Source organism: Lolium perenne, chromosome 3 (genome assembly GCF_019359855.2).
Source record: "Lolium perenne isolate Kyuss_39 chromosome 3, Kyuss_2.0, whole genome shotgun sequence".
Lineage (NCBI taxonomy): Eukaryota > Viridiplantae > Streptophyta > Magnoliopsida > Poales > Poaceae > Lolium > Lolium perenne.
Window position 1 is genome coordinate 87875281 of NC_067246.2, and position 11651 is coordinate 87886931.

Below are 11651 nucleotides of genomic sequence, written 5' to 3' on the forward strand. Positions count from 1 at the left end.
GAAGTTCCTAATTACACTTTACTAGGCGTCCTCGGAGCCAACGAAGGTTCCACTTGATGATTATGAGGTCTGAACCAAGATTCTCGAAAGAAAAAGGAGCTCCGAATCAAATGGACAAACAGATAATGAGAATTGTGGCACATACTATTGGCGCGATTTAAATTGTCCTTGGTGTTAGCTTGCAACGATAACTACTCCCTCCGTTACAAAATATATGGCTGAAGTTTTAGGTGAGTCCAACTACTTACAGTTTGACAAAGTTTGTAAATAATAATAACTAAAACACCAAATTAGACTTATTACGTTTATCATACAATAAATTTTTATATTATACAAATTTAACGTATTTTCTATAAGTTTGGTCAAACTTTGAAAAAGGTTGACTTACAGCAAACCTAAACTTAAATGACATTAGGAGTTTGCAGCATGACCGGTCTCTGACTCTCTCAACAACTCTGTCTTAGAAAGAACAAAGGCACCACAAGTCCAGAATGACAACTGCTATTCCGCTCTTCAAATCCGCCCTGATTATAATTTATACCACTATTTTGCGATAATATAATAGGGAAATGCAGAGTTTGCGATTTCTCGCCGCATAGTTCCTGTTTGACAGTCCATATCATGGACTGTTCGACAGTATGTCCTCCATGAAGGATTCACCATCTTTCAATGCTCGAAGAAATGGACAGATAGTGGAGTACAGGCAATGTGAAATCATCAATTGTGTTTGAGCTGACAGAAGAAAGTTGGATTCCCACGCCTCTGTTTGATTCTTCTAGTACCAAAAGAAACTATGGGTTCAGTTGCAAAAGTGTAGCAGCAACGGCAATGTCATGGCCGGAGAGATTGACATACATAGGAAACGTATCATCGGAATGATCTTCTCAAATGTGGAAAGAAATCAACAGGCTCACAAAATTGCAAACATTTTCTAGCCTTGCCAAAAAGGCACTTTATTACAGACCTATCTCAGTGAGAGGTAAATGCAGATTCCCGTGGGTTTCGGACTTCCTCCAACCAGATGGCACATGGAACGTGCCCAGACTACAACATTATTTCCTCCCTGAAGATGTGTCACTGCTGATTTCCTTGCATGGGAGCCAGATAAACGGGGATCATTCTCTGTCCGGAGTGCATACAGAGTAACTCTGGAGAACCAAATGTTACAACAAGGACTTGAAGCGACCAGCTCTAAGAGCATCTCCACTCGTTGGTGCTCCTCACGCCTAAATCCGGCGATTGTTTCGTCCGAATTGGACGTAAATCTGGCGTGGGGAGCGCCGAAGTTCCAGCTGTCCCCCCGGCAGGACACCCCCAACTTGGGGCATTTGACATATTTCAAACAAATTCGACATAAAATTTAACAAGTTCGGCAAACAAGATTCAGAAAATTGCTGAAACAATTTCGGCGAAAAGCAGTACAATGTTTAACAAGTGTTAAAACAAATGAAGCACACAATTTCACAAGTTTTGAAACAAATATCACAGACTAGTTGGCGTCGGCGTTGGCGTTGCCTCGGAGCGTCCATATGTGCTCCACCAGATCATCTTGCAGCTGTTGATGCATTGTACAGTCTCGGATCTCCTGGCGCATAGCAATGAAGGCGGCCCATGATGTCGGCACATGGTGATTAGGCTGTGCAAGAGGTCTCTCTCTCTCATATGGTGCTTGTTTGAAAGGACACGGATGTCGCCTAGAGGGGGGGGTGAATAGGCGATTTAAAACTTTTACGAGATGGGCTTAACAAATGCGGAATAAAACTAGCGTTTACTTTGTCAAGCCCAAAGCCTATATACTATTGTTCACCTATGTGCACCAACAACTTATTCTAAGCAATGGTTCACCTATGTGCACCAACAACTTATGCTAAGCAATACAAGCAAGTATGTGATAGCAAGATATATATAACTTCAAGCACGATGGCTATCACAAGGTAAAGTGCATAAGTAAAGAGCTCGGGTATAGAGATAACCGAGGCACGCGGGAGACGATGATTTATCCCGGAGTTCACACTCTTGCGAGTGCTAATCTCCGGTGGAGAGGTGCGGTTGCTTAGTGCTCCCGAACGCCACAAGAGGCTCACCTTGAGGTGTGGTTGCTCGATGCACACCAACGCCACAAAGGCCTCACCCCAAGATGTGGTACTCACACCACACACCGAACGTCACGAAGGCGCCTCACCTAAATCTCTGGTGACCCTCGCCACAAAGGCCTAGGTCACGGTTCCACTAAGGGATTTCCTTCAAGGCGGAAACCGGGCCTTACACAAAGGTTGGGGCACACATCCACAACTTAATTGGAGGCTCCCAATAAATCAGCACAAAGGTCTAGAATCCGTCTAGGGTTCCAAGAATCCAAGAGTAACAACTTTCTTGCTTTCAACTCCACGAATCACCGTGGAGAACTCAAACCGATGCACCAAATGCAATGGCAAGAACACCAAAAAGATGCTCAAGTCCTTCTCTATCAAATTCCAACAAAGCTACAAAAGCTATTGGGGGAATAAGAGAGGAAGAACAAAAGAATTCACAAAGAACACCAAGATCAAGATCTAGAGAGTTCCACTCACAAAGAGATGGATTTGATTGGTAGAAATATAGGTCTAGATCTCCTCTTCCTTTTCCCTCAAATGGATTCAAGAATCATTGGAGGAGTAGAGGGATGTGGGAAGCTCTCAAGATCAACAATGGTGGAGAGCAAAAGGATGAAGAAGAAGTGGGGAGAAAGAGGAGGAAGAAGGCCTTAAATAGGGGTCTCAGATTTCTTCCCGTTGGAGCCAAAATCGCGACATGCCGGCAGTGCCGGCCTAGTTTCACCGGCAGTGCCGGGGTGGCCGGCAGTGCCGGGGTGCTCCCGGCGGCAGTTCCGGCGGCAGTTCCGGCCCCCCGTTTTTTTCCAAACACCCGATACGAAAACCTCATGAACTTTTGCATCCGGACTCCGATTTTGATGATCTTGAGCTCGTTTCGAAGCTAGTAACAAGCTCTACAAGATCATGCAGGGAACCATCATAGTCCAGTAAGGTAGGATAGAAATAAAAGACGAAAGGTTTGACCTATCTAAAAAGGACATACCGGTAAAACCTCCAACCTCGAAAATGCAACAAGTTGAGTTAGGAAACTCGGATTTAGGTGAAACCAATTTTGTTGTAAAGGGGATGACAAGAGCTACCCCACAAAGAGTGAAAAGCTAAATAACAAATGGGGTAGGTTTTTCTATGTATTTTAGAGTGAAACCTCTCAATACGAGAAACCGAGAAAAACTCCAATATCGAAAACGCAACAAGTGATTCATGCGGAATCCGTTTTCGATGAACTAGAGATTGATATGGAAGTAAGCACAAGCTCTAAATATCACATGGATAAGATCAAAATAACAACCAAGAAATATGATGATGAACCAAACTCGAAAACGCAACAAGTGATCTATGCGAAATCCGTTTTCGATGAACTAGAGCTTGTCATGAGAATAAGCACAAGCTCTAAAACATCGCATGGATAAGATCCAAATAACAACCAAGAAAGATGATGCAAGGATGCAAAGGTTTGAGCTCGCTCCGAACGATACGATCGAGTTACTCACTCGAGAGCCCTCTTGATAGTACGACAACTAAACTATAAACCGGTCTCCAACTACACTATGAGACCTGTGAGAAAGAAACCCTATCAAGAGCAAACCTTATACTTGCGCATTCCACTTGAGCTCGATGACGACGATCTTGACCTCAACAAGATGGAACGCCTTTCTTGCTTGTGCTTGCTTGACGAAGTCTTGTGGATTGCTCCCCCATAATCCACCATGGGAGAGCTTCTTCTTTGGCGCATCTTCACATAACCATGACCACCATGTGGATTGCTCCCCCATAATCCACCATGGGAGAGCTTCTTCTTCGGCGCATCTTCACATATCTATGATCACCATATGGATGGCAAGACTCAAGCAAAGGATCTCTTCGAGATGGCTCATCTTGAACTTGCACTTCATTTCTCCATTATTCATCATGTTGATGTCTTGAAGTAACTTGAGGGCTCACTTCATCTTCATCTTCAAGATATACTTGACACTTGATATCCTTCATCAAATTCTTCTTATTGCAACCTTGAAGCCAACATATGGTTCAAGAATTGCCTATGGACAACTCCTACAAATATAACTCAATGCAACATTAGTCCATAGGGATTGTCATTAATTACCAAAACCACACTTGGGGGCTCCATGCACTTTCAATCTCCCCCATTTTGGTAATTGATGACAATCTCTTTGAGAGGGTTTATATAAGGAATTGAAGTAGCAAGCAAGTTGAATATATAGAGCAAACTCCCCCATAATATATGTGTGTGTGAATGATCTTGACTTTAATTGCATATATTGGCATTCAAAGCCTAGTGGAGTTTTCTCTAACTATTCAACTATGCAAAGCAACAAGATGCAATGCAATAAAGGCACATGCTTAAGCACAAAGCAAATACATAACCAGATTCCCTTAAACCCTCCAAACTTCTCCCCCATTGGCACCAATTGCCGAAATGGGTGAAAATTTTAGAAGGTCAATATAGTGAGAGTTCCTCCATAGCGTGTGCATTTCTCATAATTTGAGTGGAATCAAATGCACGTATCCAATGACGAATATTCGGAAGGAATCACACTATAGATAGGATCAAAGATTGCAAAAAGAAAACAAAGTCTAGAAGCTTCAACAAATGAAGCAAGCAACCAAATGAACCACAAAGAAGATTCCAAAAGAAAGATAGATATTATGATAAGATCAAGAAGATTACTCTAAATAATATGAGGAAGCTCCCCAAGGTTTGTGCACAAAACTAGACAACTTGCATTCGAGTATAAAGTGCACAAACATGGAATCATCACTCCCATAATATCATTAAAAAAACAAAAGATACCAAGTGAATCAAACTCTAATGATCACCAAAAGATAGTGCTCTAAATCAAATGAGGAAGCTCCCCAAGGTACATGCATAAATTAAAATGTTGTATTTGAATACAATATGCATAACATGGAATCCTCACTCCCTCATTACCATTTAAAACACAAACATTTGCAATAGATCATAGATAGAAAAATAAGCTTAACACTTGCAACAAACAAATAGTTGAGCAACAAGTAAGAGGCACCATAATAAAAAAGCTCAACCAAGAGGATATGTGAAAGGCATGATAAAGCATATTATAAGACTATTACAAGGATGAGCAAAAAGCACCATCATAGTCTTCAATGAATTATATGCTTAGCATGACCAATCAACACGCAATAAATAAATAAGATATCAAAAGGAGATGTATCATATCTTATGTGTATAAGTTTCTCTAAGTGGGCAATATCACAAAGATATTTATCCACAAAGAAACATGCACACACAAAATAGATACGCAAGAAATATAGTATGGTATCCAAGACAAAGTCATGCAATATACCAATAAGAATTTTTTCTTAATAGCATGGCCAAAGGCTCAATTTTATCTTATTGTACATTCATGAACTTCAACCACAAACAAAAAAATACATCACAAATATCAACAAGGGATAGAAGATACTTGGGATGCATTTGAGAAAGGCAACAAGTATCACAAACAAGGATACCAAAAGAAGTAACTAAATTTGCACTTTCATCTATATTGCACATGTGAGAGCCTTGAGGAATTGATATGCAATAAAATTTCTAGATAGGCATAGTTGGGATGGATGAATCATGAGCATGATTTAAAATACTTCCCAACAAATGCACTCATCTCAAATTACTCACATTCACAATAAAGAGGTTTCATTAAGACTTTTGCAAGAAGCACAACATTTGCAAATCAAGAGATTCATGCCAAGATGCAACCATAAGGTTGGATACAAGAAAAGTATGCATGAGAAGATACTTGTGACCAAGATAGCATTGGTGTGGATGTAGTAGATATGTGTTCGTTGACCATCCTAGCTTGCCTTAAGTTACCATTGAGTCACCACTTCTTTCCAAGAGTGAGACAAGCATCCAATGCATATCCATTGTACCTAACACAAAGGTAAGTACAAAATGGTCCCCAAACTAATTGGGTCCGAAGTAGTTAGACATACTACAACATATAGGAAAAACTCCACAATTCTATGTGCATATAGATATGAAATTGAATTTCATGCACATCTTAGCCAAATTAGGATTTGATGGAGTTTACCCTATATATTGGATCAATGAAAGTGACACATGCCATAAGATATATATATATTAAATATGCATGCACAATACTTTCAAGGACCAAAGGAAGATACAATTTGGACAAAATACCAAATAAATCAAGAGACAATGGTTGCCCAAATTATATCAAAGAATCAAATCAACACAAGATTGACTCCAAAGACTTATCTCATTATAAGAAGCTAATTAAGCCTAAGCACAAAGGAATGAGATAACCAACTCCCAAGAGAGCAAGGTTCTAACAAATAAACCAAACCCTCGACACTTTTTATGATGGCACAAAGTACCAAAAAGAAAATTTATGTCTCCCAAAACCAAATTTTTGATAATGGTCAAGAGATGTTAAGCATTCTAACAAATATAAAAGAGCTCCCCCAAGATTAGTGAATTATCTAGGATTTTTCATATGAATATAAAATGCACAAAACTAGGATCATCACGCTACCTATATCTACTAAAATGCTAAGAAAGTTTGAATAGTCAAATTAGACCCATAAGATGCAAGGAAGACACATGGGAGTCAAAGCAAAACAAATTCATGGCAATAAATAAGGCACTTCGAACACAAGAGCCAATGTAAATATGATCAATAAAAATCTACCTCATAAAGATTACCAATTGTCCTAGGACAAGAGGTATTAGGAAATATTTCCCGGTGGTAGTTTGTAAGAATTCATGAGATCATATTTACAACGAATAAAGCATATGGTAAAAGATAAGAGTTAACCATCATGCAAAGATAGTTTCTTGAAAGCTTCATTTAGTCATACCAACATGCAAGGCAATTAATAGTATTCATACCAACATGCAAAGAAATTAATAGTATTCATACCAACATGCAAAGCAATTAATAGTATGACTTGAAGCACATGGTTTTCCAAAAATGTATTGAGGGACACGTTGTGAAAAACCATGCCAAGAAAAACTTTCACAAATAAGATCCACAAACATATTAACAATGAAGCCATTTAAGCAAATTGGAGCTTGTTTGAGCAAACATGCCGCATAGGAGAGAGATAAATTACGGTATCAATTCTATGTGACACAACCTCAAATGTTCACATTTTCTAGGCTTGTAATATGCACAAAGCTTATTACTCCCCCATAATGTGATAAGGAATTTATTTTCACAAGAGGCAAATAAGATTCAAGTAGAGATATTAGTGGATATTAGAATTTGAATTTCTCATGAAGATGACATACCACATAGCGACTAATCTCGCAATATCAATTCTAAGTGATATTCCTCATGTACAAACATTGTTTAGGATCATGAAATTCCCAAAGGAATATCACTCCCCCAAAATGGGATTGTCCATTAATCGCTCATAAGAGCCATATAAGATACAACAAGATGCAAAGAGGCTCCAACACAAACACAAATACATGGTGTGCAACCCAACATGCATAGACTTGATTTCTCAAGCAAAAACAATTAGGAAGCACAACATATACAAACACATGTTAGGAACAAAACTAACACATGCAAAGGGGCGAGTAACTTTCAATATAAATGAGTTGAGAACATGTTACCGCAAGGAGTAACATTGGATATATGATAGTAGCAACATAATCAAAAGACTTGGCTTGATATAATATAAATGATGAAGATCCCTTAATTCTTCATGATGTAGCCAAGTCTCCAATGCCCTCCAACAAGCACCTATTGATCAAGTTTTGGATTGTTGGTCCCCAACAAGGTTGGGTCCTAAGAGGTTAGTCACAATAGGCTTGGCAACCCAAATGGTTCTTTTCTTGACACCACTTTGAGCACCAACAAATTTGGAAAACACATTGTCACCCTCATCCTTACGAAGAGAATAAACATCATCAATGGTGATAGAGTTGGATGAGGTACCAATAGTGCAAAAGGAGGAGATGTGGCCCTTCTCACGACATATGTAGCAAGTTCTTTTCTTCTCCTTCTTCTCACTAGATTTCTCCACAATGGGAGCATTGGCTTGATTCTTCTTGGCAAGTGGCATTTCTTCAACTTGAGGTTGAATATGAGTTTGAGCTTGAGGCCGCTTCCCTTTTTGCTTCTTATTCAAAGGGCAAGATCTAACATGATGCCCTTCAATTTTGCACTTGAAGCAAACAATCTTGGCCGGGTCTTTGCCTTGTAATTGGCCCTTCTTAATATTGTTGTTCTTGGACTTGTTCTTGTTGTTGGAGTTGAATCCAAGTCCACTCTTGTCATTGGGGGATTGTTGCACACTTAACATCTTGTCAAGTTTGCATTTCCCTTCATGACCCTTTACCAAGTCGTTCTTCAAAGAAGAGACTTGGGCCTTGAGCTCTTTGATTTCCTCTACATGGTTAGCAACAACACAAGTCCTAGAGGAAGTAGAACCTTCATTGTTAGAGCAACAAGGCAAGGAAGACAATTCATCACAAGATTTAGCAATATTATGAGTGGATGAATTACTAGGACTAGCACATGGCAATATAACATTTTGAGTAGTAGTGCTAGTACCCACATGAGGCTCACAAGGTGTTGCCTTAGATATTATAGCCTCATGAGCTAACTTTAGCCAATCATGAGAGGCTAGAAGATCCTCATAGGAGCTAGAAAGCTTTCCATGATTTTCTTTCAATTTCCCATAATTGCTAGTTAGCAATTTAAGTTGAGCCCTTAGCTCAACATTCTCCTTCAAGATAGATGCTTCACAAGAAGTAGAGTTAGTAGCACAAGCATCATTATTAATAGCAATGGGAGAAGGCAAGTTGTCATGCTCTTTTAGATAAGAAGCTTTAAGTTGCTCATGCGACTCGGTGAGTTTGGTGAGCGCACTCTCAATAACCCTTGAGCCCTTTTTGAGTTGCTCAAAATCCTCAAGGAGTTTAGCATTAACAAACACAAGCTTATCATTTTTTAGGTTTAGTTCATTTGCCACCTCAAGAGCTCTATCATGGTTTTCCTTTTCTCTAGACAATTCTAGAGCAAAGGTTTCCTCAAGAGCTTCCTTGGTGGTTTGTTCTTCTTCAAGTTCATCCTTTAGAGATGCCACATCATTGGCGTACTCACGTTCAAGAGCACCCTTTTTATCAATGGTGTTCTCATGCATCCAAATAAGTTTTTGGCTCTCAATAGCGGTAGTCAAGATTTCAAAGAAGTGAGAGCAAGCAATTTTATCTTTGCAAATAACCTTGAAAACACTCTTACCCTTATCGCGTAGAGAGACAACCCAATCCTCTTCTTCATATTCATCATCATCCTTATCAGCACGAGACATATTAGGTTACATGGTAGGAGGTACCGTGGAACCCTTGGCCATAAGGCATATATGAGGACCGTGAGATAAAGATGAGGAGTTACTTGAGGCTCCTTTCAAGATCTTGTCTTGACCAATAGAATCTTTGGTTTCCTCTACATTGTTAGACACACAACAACTAGAGTAAATAGAAGCATTTTTATCATGGCCACAAGATAATGCAAGCATATCATCATTAGATTTATTCAAGCAACTTACACATGATATGCAAGGACTATCAACACAAGCATGTAAATCATTTCTAGTGCTAGATGTGTTTGAGTCCGTAGATGAAGCATTGCAATGAGATAGAGATGAAGAATCATCAATAGTAAGCTCAATACCAACATTGCAATTTCCATCACCACTCACCATATCATTACTTTGTGTCTTGCCACACATTGGTGAAGTGGATGAAGATGAGAACTCATCACGGCCGGAAGTGGAAGCAATATAATCATCCTTAATAATATTGGACACATCATATTTGTCTTGAAGCTTTGTCCATAATTCATGAGAGCTCCCAAAAGGCATGATTGACGAAGTAACTACATTGCTCACAACAATGGAAAACACATGAGAAGCAAGAGCATCGAGGCAAGAGTTTTTCTCCTCCTCAAGAGATAAATTTTGAGGATCCTTAGGAGAAGAAAAACCCATGCCAAGATATCGCTCCATGTCCGGGGACATACCCCGTAAGATTTTAAGCACATGAATTTTCCATAGATCATAATTTGTGCCATAAAATATAAACAAGTTATTGTGCGCTAATCCCCTAACCGACATCTTTACTCTCAAGGCGGTGAAGCCTAAGAATGAGAGACCTTGCTCTGATACCAATTGAAAGGACACAGATGTCGCCTAGAGGGGGGGGGTGAATAAGCCTATTAAAACTTTTACGAGATGGGCTTAACAAATGCGGAATAAAACTAGCGTTTACTTTGTCAAGCCCAAATCCTATATACTATTGTTCACCTATGTGCACCAACAACTTATGCTAAGCAATACGAGCAAGTATGTGATAGCAAGATATATATAACTTCAAGCACTATGGCTATCACAAGGTAAAGTGCATAAGTAAAGAGCTCGGGTATAGAGATAACCGAGGCACGCGGGAGACGATGATTTATCCTGGAGTTCACACTCTTGCGAGTGCTAATATCCGTTGGAGAGGTGCGGTTGCTTAGTGCTCCCGAACGCCACAAGAGGCTCACCTTGAGGTGTGGTTGCTCTATGCACACCAACGCCACAAAGGCCTCACCCCAAGATGTGGTACTCACACCACACACCGAACGCCACGAAGGCGCCTCACCTAAATCTCCGGTGACCCTTGATACGTCTCCGACGTATCGATAATTTCTTATGTTCCATGCCACATTATTGATGTTATCTACATGTTTTATGCACACTTTATGTCATATTCGTGCATTTTCTGGAACTAACCTATTAACAAGATGCCGAAGTGCCAGTTGCTGTTTTCTGCTGTTTTTGGTTTCAGAAATCCTAGTAAGGAAATATTCTCGGAATTGGACGAAATCAAAGCCCAGGGGCCTATTTTTCCACGGAGCTTCCAGAAGACCGAAGAACACACGAAGTGGGGCCACGAGGTGGCGACACCACGTGGCGGCGCGGCCCAGGGGGGCCCGCGCCGCCCTATGGTGTGGCTCCCTGCCCCGGCCCCCGACTCTGCCCTTCCGCCTACAAATAGCCTCCGTGACGAAACCCCGCACCGAGAACCACGATACGGAAAACCTTCCGAGACGCCGCCGCCGCCGATCCCATCTCGGGGATCCAGAGATCGCCTCCGGCACCCTGCCGGAGAGGGGAATCATCTCCCGGAGGACTCTACGCCGCCATGGTCGCCTCCGGTGTGATGTGTGAGTAGTCTACCCCTGGACTATGGGTCCATAGCAGTAGCTAGATGGTTGTCTTCTCCCCATTGTGCTATCATTGTCGGATCTTGTGAGCTGCCTAACATGATCAAGATCATCTATCTGTAATTCTATATGTTGCGTTTGTTGGGATCCGATGAATAGAGAATACTTGTTATGTTGATTATCAAAGTTATGCTTATGTGTTGTTTATGATCTTGCATGCTCTCCGTTACTAGTAGATGCTCTGGCCAAGTAGATGCTTGTAACTCCAAGAGGGAGTACTTATGCTCGATAGTGGGTTCATGCCTGCATTGACACCTGGGAC